A 13,210-nucleotide genomic window follows, 5' to 3' on the forward strand; every position below is an offset into this window, starting at 1 on the left:
CTGACCCCATGGCTGACCCAGATGCTTGCTGGAGGTTGGACTACAGGCTTCCTATGGTCCTAATCTATGTGAGATATCCTATGCTGTCTTCCTGGATAGCCTATCTAAACATTAGAAGGTCACACTTTCACAAAAATGGCTCATCTCACTCCTAAAATGAGATTTGAAGACTGCTACCCTACCACAGATTCACAGACCACAAACGGATGAACGAGGTCCTTGACTAGCATCAGAAAGGTTTCTGTTGCAATGCTGTTTGTAAAGCAAGGAGGAAGTTCCTCTGAAAGACTTCATCGCCTTCATTGGTAAATTCCAAAATAGGTCTGTTTTTCCAGGCCTTTTGAACAGTGTTTGTAAAAGCTTTGTAGTATTGTAATTTCCAGTTCACCTAGTTCTAGAGAAGGGGAAACATTTATCTTGGTTCTGCCAAATAATGCTTGATTACAGTACCTCCCAGAAATTAAAAAAAAAAAAAAAAAAGCCTATTTTATTGGAGTGCCTAGCTGGGAGACAGTTTCTTTGGTGTTTCAGTTATTGGTATCACAGTGTTCACACAAAATTAATTGTGAATTTCTTAACTGTTTGATTTAAATGCTTTAAAGGCATTCATAAAGATCTTGAAGGATATGTTCTTCATGCTTGTCTTTCAGTTTTGACTGAAGGGACGTTAGCAGATCATCTTCATCCTTACTGTGGAATCTGTGTTTCTCAGCTGTGGCTGACTGCTGTTAGGCATTACACAGGTTGAAAAAAACCCCACCAAAACCCCTTTTAGAGAAATTTTGCTATCTCTTACGTGACCACCAAATGTCAGAGAAGTAAAATCTGAATAATCTGAATATTGTGCTCTGGTCTCTACTCCCTGAGTGTGAGACAAACAAAATTCTCTTACTCCCAACAGCACTCTTGGTAGTAGAAAGTTCTGCACTGATTCAACATCTGTTGACAAGCTGTCTATATAAATCGACAGAGAAATGAACTGATACATGAAACTGAGTGTGTCTCCAAAGTGATTAACAATCTGTTGAAATAAGACACCATACCATTAGATGTGTTGTGGTTCCTCTTCCATCCCAGAATACCTGGAATAAAAAGCAGAAATACAGTGACATGACAGTCTGGCAGCTGCCCTGAAGCACAGATAAAGGAGGATTGAATGAAATAAAACCATATAGACTTCTCTTATCCAGTGTCAGCATTGTATTACGTATTGAATTTTTGCATTGCTTATTAGGACCAATGGACATATTTTGAACCAATTCTGACAGACTGGATTCAAACACTGAGCAAATTATGACATTATGGTATTCATATGCGCCAGTAAAAAAAAAAAATACTGAGAAATTCTGGGGCAAACAAGCATGGAAAGTAGAATAGAAACTAGAAACTAGGCAGACTAACAAGGCACTATGTAGTAGGAAAGAGATAGAAAGAGAGTGTGGGCATTAGTGCCAAGTGTTTGGTCATTGTGTAATAATTCACATCTGGCCAGATGTCAGTACTGTCCTAATACTTTGCACCTCTGCAAGGTAGTCTTACAGGGACAGTCTAATGAAAACAAGGTCAAATAATCTATATTGGTTGTAGGATGCATGCTGGCTGGCCTAAGATTTGGAAGCAATTTCACTGCTCATCACACGTGTCCACTTAGCTAGAAGTTGGGATATATATAAAACAAAAGATTGGTTTTGAGGGGACATAACCAAGAGGGGCCCATTATTGCCTGTTTTTATCAAAAAATATTCTCACAACTGAGTTTTAAATGAAAATATTATACTGAGACAATGGTGATTGCTTGGTGGGCCATCTTCTTTTAGCTATAAACTTTTAATCTAGATACTACAATAATGTAGCTAGATCTGTTGGCAGTATTTGATGGGGTTGACCATCATGTGGTGCTGTTTTACTTAAGATCTAGCAGGTGGATAAAGCTGCACATCTCATTCTGTTATCCCTCCTCCTACCTGGATCATTATTTGGAATTGTGTGTGCTCCTGGTTCTGGGAACACCCTCACATCATGAAAGCTCTTAGTTAAGATGGGGAGATGAGATGGATTTGGGAGTCAGTAGCATACACGGGCAATTAAACTCTGTATCTTTATAACAGTGTAATCAAGCTTTCCAAACAGTAAAGTGCATAGCTTTACATATAAAGGAAGAATAGCCTGGGAAAACTAAATATGTCTCTAACACTGGACTGCTCAAAGAGGAGGAGATCTGGAAGAACTGTTTCAGCTCAGGTTGGGAACTGGGCTTGGAGCTGTTCTGGAAACCAGGATGATGGCAGAAAGTTCTCTAGCTGAGGTGATTTCCCTCCTGTCGCATACCCACGTCCATTTGTCCTGCCTGAAGGCTCTGCTGCTGAAAAATGCTGTAGAAGAAAGTGCAAGTGAATGCCATGATGGAGCCCCAGGATCATAAAATCTTAACAGATCTAACAGGTTTCCTGCTAATTTCCCTTGGTTCAGCTCAGCTCAACTGTATGTAAACAATGCTTTCCAGGATTTGGCTTACTTTCTCTCTAGTAATTAGGTTTCCCAGGAAGGTTTGTCTTTATTTTTAGGAATCTTTTCCTCATAACCAATCTAATTTTTCTTCTTTCGTTTCATGCCCTTTTCTTCTTGTTCTTTTCCCAAATGACATAGAATAGCTCACTACCTTCTTCGTGGTAACCTGTTACATGGTAAATCATTGCTTCCTGCTAAGGAAACCACTCTCCAGAGCAGATTGTTTCCTTAATAAGGAGCAATCATCCTTCAGCCTATGTTTGTATTCTGCAATAAATTTATCTCACTCATTAATCCAGTGTAAGCCACCTTTCTGTCTCATTGTAACCTACTCAACAAAGGTGGTTTTCTCAAGGATGCATTAAATGACTCATTCTCCTGGCCAAGACTTCCTTTAGATTTGTGACTACTGAATTCACCTTTTCCAGATGGTATCATAATTTTCCATCTCTCAGTCTAGGGAATGAAATTTAAGAATACTTGATAAGGAACATGGGACAGATTATGAACTTCTGCAAATGCATTTGTGCAGTACTTTCAATGCTAGACACCGTTATTCCACATCTGGAGAGTGGAATATGATCTATTACCCCATCCATGAGAGAATATAAAATAATTGTAGGGTTCATCTTTATGTAGGAAAATATTTATGTGTGCAATTAAGCACTTACTAACAGCCAATGGAACTGTAGCATAATCTCAAGTGCCTTTCCTAGTACACAACTGATCTGGGCTTCAAAAATGGAATGATTGTTTATACTTATTTATAAGTGGGTTTTTTTAAAAAAAGTGTGCTTGGGAATTTAATCAAATTTTGGAAATGGAAAAGCTTGAACGTTTTTGTTGTTTTGTAATTTTTGGGATTATCTTAATTACTATGGGAAAACAGCTAAAGAATAAACAAAGCAGCCTGTTATTCTTTTGTTTGCTTTACAAATAAATGTTCCACTTCATAATTACCCCTTTAAATCTAAATGCTTAGGTACAGAATATATTGCTTAGGAAAGCTTTACAGTCATCATGGCAAATATTTGACAGTACTTGTAGAACTAAGACACAGATAAAAGGATTTATTGTGTTGTTTATAAACTGCAAAATTCTTGGTCAGTAGAGATTTAAGTTTTTTTATTTGAATGTTAGACAGAAGCAGAAACGGCAAGAAATATGGGTCCTGTACACACTTAGCATCCTTAATGAAATATTTGTGAGTTGTCATCAACCACATTTTCCAACTACAGATGTTTTTATTTATTGATCGTATATATTAAGGTAAACACGCTTAAGACTACACGCATACATGATGTATACTCTTTTAATTTATAAATATATCCGTATGTTCCTTTGTTTCAAATTTGCAGGTCATCTAGAAAGAGCTGAGCTTCCAAAACCAATTGAAACTTCTAGCAGTGAATTAAAGTAGCAGAATTTTTGTTTATTTTCCTTAATCTCTTTCATAGACATCAAATTGTTGTTAGGTACACAGTTGCTGCTTGTGTCAGTGTAATAACCCCGACTGCCAAGCTATGTGTTGAAAAGCAAATAAATTGAAATATTCGGGATTTTCAGGATCATCTGCTGTAAAAAAAATCTTATATGTTAGGTAGCTCACAGGGAAACCTTTATTAGAAAAACCTATTGACACACTGCTGCTAGAGGTCCATATACCACACAGAACCAAATATATTCTCTCACTGCAGTTTGGATTTGTTAACCTAGAAGTCCAGAGCTATATAACATGAAACTCCTCTCCAGTCTGCAGCCTGGGCCACTCCAGAGTCTTCACCTGTGATTCCTCTTCTTACACCCCAGGACCTGCAGAAAATTACTGCCACATCCTTTCTTCCAGGTGGAGTAACTAGCCAGCTGCTAGCTGCCAGATGTGAAACAACAGATTTTACAGAGAGTTGCCCCAAAACCAGCAGCAAGGCCTAATAAGATGGAAAAATTCAGGCTCCCACTCAATCACAAGTCCTACTATCACCAGCTTCCAATTTACATGGCAGAGGGAGAGGAGAGATGTTTTAGTAAAGGAATTAAATTATATTTAGCAAATCAGATAGGGAGCAGTTTTTCTTCAGATCATCTTTTCTTTCCAAGTGACTGCAAACATGCTTTTAGAGTATGTTTTTTAATATAAGGGTAAGGTATCCTCCACAGAAGGCCCAAGTGAATGAGTTAGCAGCATTTGCTTAGGTCTCCTTGTCCTCAGCAAGGGTATGCATAGTGCTGCAATACTATTCTGGGGCTGCAGGCTATAGATATGATTTCCATTCTGCCACCCTCCCAGAAAAATGGGGCCTCTCATTTAGCTACATCAGATCAGGGTTTGCAATCGATGGATCAACTTCAAATAAAATGTACGAAATTCACCTTATGACATAAAAGTGTCTTGTATTCAACACCAGCCTTCATTATGCTGCATTCTCTAGCAGCTGCCTGTAAAGATTACATTACATAGAAAAAGAGACTTCTAAGCCGTCAAAGAGGACTGAATGCAATCCTTTAAGAAGATGATGGTAGCATGAAACCTGGTCATTTTCAATAAATGAGTTACAACACCTTTCAGGTATTACACATGCCCAGAGCATGCTTTTTCATTTCTGCATTGTTATGATCACACTTTCTGCTTCAGCACGGTCTTTTTTTGTGCTATCCTAGTGTTAGAAAACCAGAACCACCACCACTACCTCTATCACCACCACCACCAAAAGATGGGGTAATTTGATAGGAAAAGCTGCAATATCAACTACATGCAATGTAATATCTTGCAGTGTACAGATAAAATGAGTTCTCCATCCATCTTTTAATGTATAGTAACTTTGAGTCTACAGGCAGGTTGAATATTCAGACAGAATAGCTTTCTTCTAGTCAACAGGCCCACAAAGACTGATGCTTTACACCACAAAAATTTCCTCCAAATGAGATAGTGAAATATTCTGTATTCCAGGAATGCATAATTTTTCATTTGAGATGATATTAATCACTGATCAGAGCAGGTCAACAAATTTGACATTTCTGATTTCCACTGCATAGAGTGATCTTGTAAATCAGAGTAAATATTTGCAAGTATTTATACACAGCTATTGCAAAGCCTATGGGGAATGCATGTCATCGCAGAAGTAGTCATTTACGGTGCTGGCAGATAGAGATCCTGTTGCCATCTAACAGCTCCTAATTGGGCACAGGCAACATATTTTGTTCTGGCATGTCCGTGCTCTCCTGCATAAGCATGAGTAACTCTCATGTCAATGCCGCCAAAAACTTGGGGTTGAGAGGCCTGAAGGTAATGGTGGCTGTGGCTCACACTCCTCACCCTACTCCTCCTCCATATTCACAGAGGCTGAGTCACTATTTCCACAGCGAGTTTGACAGCCACCGCAATTTCTTGCTGCTTCCCCTTTGAGCACATCTAGATCTTTATCTGTTTCTTCCAGGACGGTTTCTCAGAGGTAGTGTAAGTCCCAGTGATGCTATGATTATTTAGAAATTCCTATTAGGTGTTGTCAGTCCCTTGCCCAAGCGGGGAAAGTGCAGCTCCTCGGGTTCTCTCCTAGGAGACAGTGGCCAGCCAGGAAACTGGTGCAAAAAGTCTCATGTTTCCCACTACACATTAGCAAGCCCCAATCAAATGCTACGTGCTTGGAGGAACTGCAAGGGAAAAGGTATTTTATCTGTAAACAGCTAACCCCGCATTTAGCCACACCTGTGTAAATCTGCAGGGACCCTTCTGAAGCTGATGGGGCAGCTCTAGAGTTACCTCGTTCAGCAGAGTCCCGTATAAGAAACGGGTGTATGCTCAGGAGGATAGAAGCTCTATCTGAAGGTTAAGGTACACAAAAACATTTCAGGAGCTTGAGGAAGAAAATTAGTGTGTGAACATGAAAACCTGAGGAAGGAACGAAGAAATTAATTATCAGACCAAGGGAAAAACAAAGTAGCATGCAGAAAAACAATTAGTAGTTGAAAATGCTCTTGAGCCCAGTAACCTTGGAGAATGCATTGAGCTAGCGATGGTGGTTGTTGTCACTTAAGGCAATTATTGGATATCATATAAACCTTTTTTCAAACCAAGACAGAGTTGTTTATGTTTTAGGAAGCAGCCATCAATAGTGAAATTAAATATCTGAATGAATGCAGGAACATGTTCTAATAAAACGTGAAGGAAGTAATCAGGGAAGATTATCAGTCTTGTCAGCCTGATATTTAGCAGCAATAAAAAGAGAAAGTCTGCTGCCAATGTACTTTCCTTTTTGCAAGCTGAGCCTACCTAGCATAATATTAAATGGCAGAGACTTATAAAGAGTTTAAGAGCTTCTCTGCAGGATGGAGCTGAAGACACGCAGAAAACTGAGATTTACACTGGATTATTAAACTGGTTTACTCTTAATGCCAAACCAGGGCATCCCGGGATCAGCAATAACTTCCTGTGATTGCACAGACCAGCCTCCAGTCACGCAGATGACCTGAACAGGAGTTTGATGAGTTGCAAAGAAGTGAGGCTTTGTATTCTGGCCTAAAGGAAAGCGAGGCTTGACAGGCTCAGGACAGAAACACAAGACCCACTTGTACCCCACTGATCTTTTTTCCTCTGTCTCCAATAAAAAAATGAAGGATGGCAATGCCCAGCTACATCTGGAGGTGCCTGGTACAAATCCCCATGCAGGCATTCGAAAAGGAGGTCACCGCTTGCAATTACAACCTTACACTGTACCCTGGATACAAATAACACCCAGCAATAGAGCACAGCCTCTGCCTGCTACTATAGCTCAACAGATGGAGTAGCTGCTAAGCTTAGCTTGCAGGATTGAGAAATGGATTTTTTGTTTTATAAGCAAGACCATGTGCAGATGAACTGCGGATTGCCTACAGTTCACCAACATAAAATCTATTACTTAGCATTTTTTTAGGTCAACATACTTGGTGTCACTCTCTTCTCTCATCTCTTCCCTGCCTATTTTATTCCAGAAAGTTGTTTGCTTGCTTTTCTCTCATGTTTCAGAGCTGAACTTCAGCAACTGAAATTGCTGCACCTTGCTTAGAAAGTTTCTGAAATTTATTAATGCTCATCTTTGATGAGATGGCTCAAGACAGGTAGCAAAATACATTTGCACATGATTTTGCTTTTTTTCCTACGGTTTTATTATAATTGTTAATGCCCATCTTTGATGAGGTGGCTCAAGCCAGGTAGCACAATATTTGCATATAATTTCACATTCTTCTTCTGTGCTTTTATTGTAAGTGGGATTTCTATTAAAAACCAAAAATAAGACACAGAAGCTGATGTCAAAGTTGGTGTCAAAGCTTCACTATGAAGCTTTGATGTAAACTTCTGTTTCTCAACACATTCTCCCTGAAATCTCAGGCCATTTTAACAGCTTTGGAAGTTGCGCATTTTGTACTTAAGTTCTAATTCTTTCTTAAAACACCCCCATTTCTACAATGAGGTGCTAACCATTTTAGCTGTTGTTGCCACACCTCTAGGCCCATTATAGAACCTTATACAACTTTATTATAGACTGGGCTCCAAATCCCTGAAATACCAGCTGAAAAATTTTTGTGAGATGACATCTTCAGACTAAATCTCTATATTTACCTTAAAGATTAGCATAAGTATTAAAGTGATCTGCCCAAGTGAAATTTTTGTTTGCATGAAGAAACCCGTCTCTGTCTCTATCTGCGTCTTTGTTTTAAATTGACGTTTTTTCATAGTTGATCAGAACAATAAAATCACTGATTATGAGTCGAATTTCCATGATTAAGGAAAAAAATATAAATGTGGCTAGACAGAGCTCTGTGTGCACTGGGTAGCGACCCACAGAGGGAGTGTAAATGAAAGATGTAACTAATTGATAATCTTAAAAGTATAAAATGGGTTCCCTTCTGAATGTAGCCATTACAATTTATGATTTGTGCCAAACTGTATATTGATTTCTCTGTCTTAAGAATCAGCACCTTTCCCTGCTGATTGAATTCTAATTACTCACTCCATAGTTACATTGATTTTAACAGACTTCTGGACAATTTTGTACTAGGCTGGTTTCAAATTACACTTAATGAATTCGTCATGACTATCGATAAAAAATCTTCCATTCTACAGCAACCTGAAAAAGAAAGAAACTGCTTTTCCTCCCTTCTGCACAGGCCAAAGTTGTCTGCAACTTATACTGTGCTCACCTGGAGCAGGCTCGTGATCTCTCTGATGAGAAAAGGCAGAAAATAGCCATTGGTTTTGTTTGTTTAAACCCAATGATGAGTATGTCTCCAGCAAACAGCGATTAGATTCAATGCACAGGTTAGTATTTTCAAACAAAAATTCAATCACTTTCCTTATAAAGCACCAAAGTCAGGAAAATCTTCCATCTGCCCTCTCCAAAATATGAATAATGAAGGTTAAGTATAGGTAAGTCATATTGGTGCTGGTTATATACTTGTGTAAAAGGGACCTCTTATTTCATGCATGGGACAAAGTCCCCCACCAACAAGCAGGCAATGTATGAAGCATAACAAATATTAACAGCAAAAAGTTTAATTATAGCGTTATGATCTGTGCACTTTGGAGATACTTGGCTGCAGCCCATGCATGTGTGTCTGTGATGAAGAGACACAGATTAGACATCCAGGTGCCGCTTGGGCATCATGGGTCCACCTGTACCCCCTGAAGCCACAGGCCATGGGTGATGGGCAGCAAGGTGCTTGGTTCAGCTGCCTGGGCTGTCCCCAGACTCTCTGCCTGCTCCCAGGGTTGGTCCCTCGATGATGGGTCCTCCTGCCTGCCTAATGCACATACAGGCACAGGCATTTGCATAAATCAACCAAATCAGCCAGACTTACAATTAACTTCAGGGAATCCTTTTTGGCCTCACGCTTTTATTTCCATTTACGTTGGGCGATGGCTCCCTACTCTTTTGAGTTATTGCTATATAAAGGAGCATTCAATATTCAGTCAGGCTGAAAGATGCTGATTATATTCATCAGCTTTAATAACATATGTTATAAGGTCTTATTTTCTTGAATTATCTATAGATCAAAGATATGATCAATGGCAGCCTTTAAATATTTCCAAGTCAATATTTCCAGAGATGCTGTCATTAAAAAGGACCTAGACATGTTTTACAACTGAAGGCTCAAACCCTACTTGCAGACCTTCATTTTCTTCCTTCCAACGTCAATTTTTTTGGGTGCAGCAGTGCTGGTGTGAACTGTGGTTGAAGCAGTAAGATATCTACAGATCCAGATTATATATATATATAGATATATATTTTTTAAAATTATTGTTATTACGACTATACCTAAACTACCAGACACAGAAGTACCCTGGAGTCCTGTTCATGGATGCATCTCCCCTGTGTTTTGAGCCCATGTTGAGGGGAGACAGGGGCACGACCCCATGCACTCCCACCACCATCATTTCTGTGGGAGGGAAGCGGGGTGTGCAGAGCAGTGTGTGCCCATTGCTCTGCCCTCGCCCCGCGCCCCGAAGGGAGCAGGCGCCTCCTTTGCACCTCCTGCCCGAATGACATGGACTTCTAGCTGCTGTCTGCTGGAAGGAGTGTGATTTCAGAGTATAATTTTCAGTGTAAATGGTAAAACTGTGGGTGTGTTCGAGCAAAAAGAAATGAAAACCAATTAATTTAAAAGCAGGCAATGATTTCACAGCACATGCCTATTGTGCATTCAAAATCACCGATTTACTACACATACCCATTCTGGAAGTGACATACAGAAGTTTTACTGCAAAGACAAGTTAGTTTTTGTTTCTAATGAGGAAATGAGTGAGTTATCCTCCTCTAACTCTGCACACAGAGAACAATTCCAGTAGGCAGGGGAGTTCGATGATTTCAGATGTTATTTTCTAAATTATAAAGCTTCCTGTGGAGATGAACTTTCTTACAGTCTCTGACAAACTATCTGGTGATTACTCTGAAGAGTAGTAAATGATCTAAAAATATGTATATCATCTTTGGAAGAAGAAAATAGATTGAAGGAGTCCTTTAAACCTGAAAGCTGAGTGGTTTGTTCTCTATTAGGATAAACACATCAAGTTAGGGTTTACTTTGAGCAGCCTAATAGAAAACAATCTGTGTAAAGAGATGAAATTTTATCAGACGATGAATAAAAGATTCAAACAGAAAATTGTTTTTCTTTAGTTTCTATGAGGACTAAAAAGAACAAAATTACTGGGCTATTTCTTTCCCCTTAAAATCTTTTTATAGATAATGGTGAACAGATGATTCCTTCAAACTTCACTTGCGATAAATTCGAGACAAGATAATATAACCATCCATCTTCTTGATGAACCTCATCATCTTATCTTCAGTGTGAATCCAGGAGAAAAACTGAACAAGCCATGCATCTACACATCTCTTCATTTAAAAATTACAGCTGAAGGTTAGAAAATGTTTAAGGTCAAACTTCTAAGCTACCATCTGGAGCTCATTTAACAATTGCCAAGAACATCTGCCACTACTGCACATGCCTAAGACAAAACTTAGCCAGCATCACCTTTTCATTTAAGGACAAAATCCTAGAGTTGCACGAGCATCGGCTGAGATGCTTTGCTGCCAGCAGTCAGAATTCAGTGCAAATTTAGTGCAGTTTGGCAACCAGTGGAGCCATTAACAGATATAGCCTTGTAGTTCTTAACACAGTGTTCACCATCTAAAACCCCATCTCACAAATAATAGTGTCATTTATGACTTTGCAAGACCCATCAAAAACACTGTGTGTGGGGGTGGGGTGGGTATCTCCTGTCTGATGAGGACTGAGATTCAGCCGTGGGGTGGTCAAAGGAAACTCCCGTCGCTGCTGTCAGAGCTGCCCCTCTGCTGTGGCTGTGCAAGGAGTCTGCAGCGCTCAGATCGCTGAAGGCAGTATTTTTCCGAAGTGCTGTAAGTGAAATATGAAGGCAGACACTTAAGAGCTAAACAAAACACGTCCTCAGAGGTGGGTGTAATATTCTCTGAACTTTTATGACAAAAGTGCAAGATATAAAAATCAGAGTAACACACAGCTCACAAGGTCTAATTCCTCAGATAGATTTCAGCGTCTTTATTCATATTTTAAGATACAGCAAATCCCACTGGCTATTAATTCCTTACATTGGTGAAAACATTTAGAGTTTTAGAAATACTGTAAGGCTGCTATTCTTTACTTACATACATGAATTCCTAGTAGCGAGAAGTAGATGATGTGAGATGAAGACATGTATTACTAAATACAAAAGAAATATTTGCCCTTTTTTTTTTAATGACCTGTATGGAAATTATACCCTCTAAATGATGGACATGACATATAAGATGTCTATTAAGATACAATGATAATTTTAACTAGAAGGAGACGTTTTACATGATTGCATCATTAACTTAGCGATTTGATCAGACAGGACAGACCCTTTCCAATATGCTTAGTGTAGTCAAATTTCTGTAGTTTGGTAAATGTCATGCATTGGATTATTTTCCATAGGTGGAAAAGTAATACGATATATTGAGCATTTTGTGATTGACCTAAGTATTTAGTGATTCATCTGTACCATGTAATAACAGATGTGCAATTCAAGATAATGCATATGTATATTAATAGGTATAATAAATAATTTTATTCCCTTTACAGAACACTGAATCTGTATTTTAATGGTGTCTAGAAAGCACAGAAAATTGAAATGATTGCTTTAATTCAGTTGAAAAGCTGTGAATCCGACTAAAATTCCGACATTGATTATAGATTAATTTACTTTTAAAACTGAAAAAGAGGAGCTATGCTCCATGTCTTTTTCTTTATGAGGTTTTAAATTACATTATATTTTGTACTTTAATAGATGGCAGAATTTAATCAGAGGTACAGGAATTATGTAGAAACTGATAGTTGTTTAATGGTGTGGAGAAGATTAATGAAAAGTATTGTGTTATTTTTATATTTTGATTTCCGTTTTATTTTTTTTTGTTATAGATAAACATACCTGCTAAAAGATTATCATCAAATTGGGGTTCTTTATAGAATCTTTGTATGAAAATTAAGAGAAAGGTGCTTTCAACTAAACTTTCAATCGAACAACTATTCGTTTTCCAAAATTCAGAACACCATTACCAAATCCATGATACACATGACATTGAGTGTGGTCTCCACCTGGGCTTATCTTTCCAGTTCTGTTCAAGAACTTTAACCAGCAGAGATACCTGCTACTTCGAATGTGTTTTTATATTTTTTCTTAATGTCTAGAAATTATTTATCTTTAGTAGGTTCTAAATATTTTCTTCATTTTCTAGCCTGAAAAGTATTTACCGCTGAACCAGAATTTGTAAGCAGGCTGGCTATCATGGTGTGACTCTGAAAACACCTCCTCACCTGATCCAGATTAATTTAGACTGTCATTGGATGCTCAGTTTGCTGAATCTTCCTGGAGTAGCTTTTCTAGATTATGAAATTTAAAAAGATCTTCTGCTTTTGAGAACGAATTGACAAGCAAAAAAGCGATAGTTCTTCACAGCACACCTGCAGATGTTAAATAAAATGTCTCCAAAACTTTAATTACAGTAAAAGGACAGAGAATGCTGAGATTAATGGTAAAATAGATTTATGAGATCAAACATTTAAAGGTCAGAAAAGCCTAGAAGTTAAGGTTGATAGGCAAAGTTTACAGGATTATGTTGCACATTTTGCATACCTTAAAATAGCAAAGGAAAATAATGTTTTATGCTTAGTATGG

Source organism: Caloenas nicobarica, chromosome 2, assembly GCF_036013445.1.
Source record: "Caloenas nicobarica isolate bCalNic1 chromosome 2, bCalNic1.hap1, whole genome shotgun sequence".
Taxonomy (NCBI): Eukaryota; Metazoa; Chordata; class Aves; order Columbiformes; family Columbidae; genus Caloenas; species Caloenas nicobarica.